The sequence below is a fragment of the Berghia stephanieae genome, chromosome 14 (genome assembly GCF_034508935.2).
Source record: "Berghia stephanieae isolate SIO BIC M18660-M18661 chromosome 14, UCSD_Bste_1.3, whole genome shotgun sequence".
NCBI lineage: Eukaryota > Metazoa > Mollusca > Gastropoda > Nudibranchia > Aeolidiidae > Berghia > Berghia stephanieae.
The window spans coordinates 12,363,578-12,367,400 of record NC_088373.1 but is presented as its reverse complement, the minus strand read 5'-3'; the positions used below and the strand labels follow the sequence as shown (position 1 = coordinate 12,367,400).

The window sequence follows — 3,823 nt, the reverse complement described above, 5'->3', positions numbered from 1 at the left end:
GTATAAAAGTTTTGAGAATATGGGTTGAATTTTACTGTGTTTGTGTGCGTGTGTGTTTGTGTGTGTATGTGTGTGTGTGTGTGTGGGTTGGTGGGTGGGTGGTCATAGAGGGTTTGTGTTGTTTATTGTCTTTATTTTTTTTTAATGTTTGTTTTTCTTTTAATTTTTAGGAGGGTTTGTTTGTGTGTGTGTGTGTGTGTGTGTGTGTGTGTGTGTGTTCTTTCTTTTTCTTTCTTTTTTTTCTGTTTATATATTTCTCTTTTTTTTCTTTTCTCTAGTTAATCATAATTGCTTCGTGTATTGAAATGGTAAATTCCATAAAATGACTTAATACAAACCTCACATAGAAAAATCCGATTTAAAAGTAAAATGTCGGAATAGCAAAGAAAACAAAGACCCAAATATGTCGATCAGTGAAATTAATTCAATTAGCAGGGTTTGTTTATGAATTCAATAATCCAAATTGAATATCCACACTCAAAGGAATAGATAGACACACTTTTTTTTTATGGGTTATCTATTTTTTCTACATTATTTCAAGGAATTTGGTATGTAATCAAATTCAAATCAGAAAGTACATAATTCTCAATTCACAAGAATCTTCAAAGAAAGTCAACATTGAAAATCACTTAAAGAAAGAAACTAGATAAATGTTTAAAAAAGTTAGTTTAAAGAGTAATCTAACTTTTAAGTGTTTCTTCTCTCACTTTCACACCCTTTTCTCGCTCCCTCTCTCAAATTTCACGACAATCGTTCGTAGTGATAAATAGCAGACGAGAGAAGTGGAGAGGAAACGGAAGTGGTACAATATTGTCTCTGTCGTTGGTGCCGCCACTGCCCGCACGCGCAATCAACGACGCCAACGCCGCTAAAAACGACGCTGCCCGCCGACTGCGGATTGGTCACCAAGTTGCACTTGGACGCAAAGCGGATTTATTCCAGTCACACACGAACGATAGATAAGAGATAATAAGCGTGCGATGAGTGCGCATATGGCAAACGGGGGCAGTCAATACAGTCACATCTCATTAACTCGAACACGTCGGCTCTTGAATCTGTAGTAAAAAGTAGTTCTTCAAAACCACTAGGCCCATGGAGTCGGAGTTCTTTTTTTTATTATTATTCCGGTTTCTATGGCATGAGAAAGACAACAACAATTGCTTGCTACCATTTTGATTGCACTCTATCGCAGAGTACTTTTCACAAAATGTATCACACCCAGCTAACCAATCAATGCCGGTTGGACAGCGAGGGAGCGGGGGGGGGGGGGGGGGGGGGGGGGGGGGGGGGGGGGGGGGGGGGGGGGGGGGGGGGGGTCAAAATAAAATTCCACTGCACCGGCGAACCGTGGATGCGATGGCCTCGGAAACTTTAAATTGGTCTTCCGTCTTCCTATTTCTTCCTCTTCTTCTTTCTTCATACTCCTTCTCTTCTTTCTTCTCTTCTCTTCTCTTCTTTCTTCTTCTTCGTCTTTTCTTCTTTTCTTCTTCTTCTTCTCTTCTTCTTCTTCTTCTCTCTTCTTCTTCTTCTTCTTCTTCTTCTTCTTCTTCTTCTTCTTCTTCTTCTTCTTCTTCTTCTTCTTTTCTTCTTCTTCTTCTTCTTCTTCTTCTTCTTCTTCTTCTTCTTCTTCTTCTTCTTCTTCTTCTTCTTCTTCTTCTTCTTCTTCTTCTTCTTCTTCTTCTTCTTCTTCTTCTTCTTCTTCTTCTTCTTCTTCTTTCTTCTTTCTTCTTCTTCTTCTTCTTCTTCTTCTTCTTCTTCTTCTTCTTCTTCTTCTTCTTCTTCTTCTTCTTCTTCTTCTTCTTCTTCTTCTTCTTCTTCTCTTCTTCTTTTCTTTCTTCTTCTTCTTCTTCTTCTTCTTCTTCTTCTCTTCTTCCCTTCTTCTTCTTTCTCTTCTTCTCTCTCTTCTTCCTTCTTCTTCTCTTCTTCTTCTTTCTTTCTTCTTCTCTCTTCTTCTTCTTCCCTTCTTCTTCTTCTTCTTCTTCTTCTTCTTCTTCTTCTTCTTCTTCTTCTTCTTCTTCTCTTCTTCTTCTTCTTCTCTTCTTCTTTCTTCTTCTTCTTCTTCTTCTTCTTCTTCTTCTTTCTTCTTCTTCTTCTTCTTCTTCTTCTTCTTCTTCTTCTTCTTCTTCTTCTTCTTCTTCTTCTTCTTCTTCCTTTCTTTTCTTCTTCTTCCTTCTCTTCTTCTTCTTCTTCTTTCTTCTTCTTCTTCTTCTTCTCTTTTTCCCTTTCTTCTTCTTCTCTTCTTCTTCTCTTCTTCTTCTTCTCTTCTCTCTTCTTCTCTTCTTCTTCTTCTTCTTATTCTTCTTCTTCTTCTTCTTCTTCTTCTCTCTTCTTCTTTCTTCTTCTTCTTCTTTCTTCTTCTTCTTCTTCTTCTGCTGACATGGAAAAGCACAAACATACAAAAACAACTAAGCTGGGACTTGAGTCCTAGTCGCAACGTTATAAAAACACGATGTTATCCTCTGGGTCATCGGTTTTCCCACCAAAATGAGGAAGGAATAAATTATGGTAATCCTAAACACTTTGAGAGAGTCTCGAAGATAAGATAAGAGGCGTCCTCTATAACGTGTCAATTGCTTTGACAATGGTTGAATGTTGTTGTTGAAGGGAGAGTGGCGAAACGTCAGTTAGAGATAACGTTTTAGTAGATTGATTAGTAATATTGGTAGTAGTTGTGGTGGTGAGGGTGGGTGGTAGTTGCAGTATTAATAGTGGTAGTAGTAGTGGTAGTAGTAATAGTAGTAGTAGTAGTAGTAGTAGTAGTAGTAGTAGTAGTAGTAGTAGTAGTAGTAGTAGTAGTAGTAGTAGTAGTAGTAGTAGTAGTAGTAGTAGTAGTAGTAGTAGTAGTAGTAGTAGTAGTAGTAGTAGTAATGCGGCTATGTGGTCTAGTGGTATGACACTCGCTTTTGAATCGGAGGGTCCTGGGTTCGAGCCTCGCTCGGCGCATAGTTGGATCCTTGGAGAAGGCACTTTACTCACATTCTCTCACCGTACTCAGGTGTAAAATGAGTACCTGGCCGTTAACAGCGTTGTCTCTGTCCCAAAAAAAATTGTAATATCGCCTGACAGGCGTCATATCTCATCCTACATGTTGTGTATTGCTGTTGGCCAGGGACCCCTTGTAAAGCGCTTTGAGCACGTTTAGTGGATATTGCGCTCTACAAAAGCTCAAGTTTCTTTTAATAGTAGTAGTCGAAGTAGTAATTTCCCCTTTTTACTCTTGAATGTAGGACTTTGACCATCAAACATTGCGTATCTTATTCTTTGTTTTAAAGCTATACTTATAAGGTTCAAAGCGCTAGGCAGCTCTGAGTTTACTTTGAATACTTTAAAAACACGTTGAATCAAACTTTTTCAACGCAAACAAATTACACTGTTTAAATTCTTATAGAAATTTGACAGTTGTCAATGACACGTCTAGGTCATATAAGTGCGTGAGGTCCATTTTCACAATTTAAGATATTATTGTAAACATCGAATTATGGATATTTCTATCACGGTTGCCATGACAACCAAGAGACGCGCATGACACGTGACTCCCTTCCCCGCCATTGTCAGACCAATTGACACTTTATGAAAGACACTATCTCTTATCTCATTATATCCGATGTTACGCTGACAAACCGCCTCTTTATATTATTTAAGCAGAAAACTTTGACTTCGTATATTAATCAATTGAAATGACACCCCCCCCCCCCCCTTCCCATACAATCTTTCTCTCTCTCTCTCTCTCTCTCTCTCCTCTCTCTCTCTCTCTCTCTCTCTCTCTCTCTCTCTCTCTCTCTATCACACACACACAAACACACACACACACACAAACACACAC

General features: G+C 38.6%; 1 protein-coding gene across 1 annotated transcript in view; it reads right to left on the bottom strand.

Moving 5' to 3' along the window:
• Positions 1-767, bottom strand: part of LOC144959404 (uncharacterized) — a gene marked incomplete in the record, with an annotated part of 66,370 nt that extends 65,603 nt beyond the window's left edge. Inside the window, 1 exon segment of the mRNA XM_078891981.1 lies at positions 339-767.
• Positions 768-3,823: the final 3,056 nt, after the last annotated feature.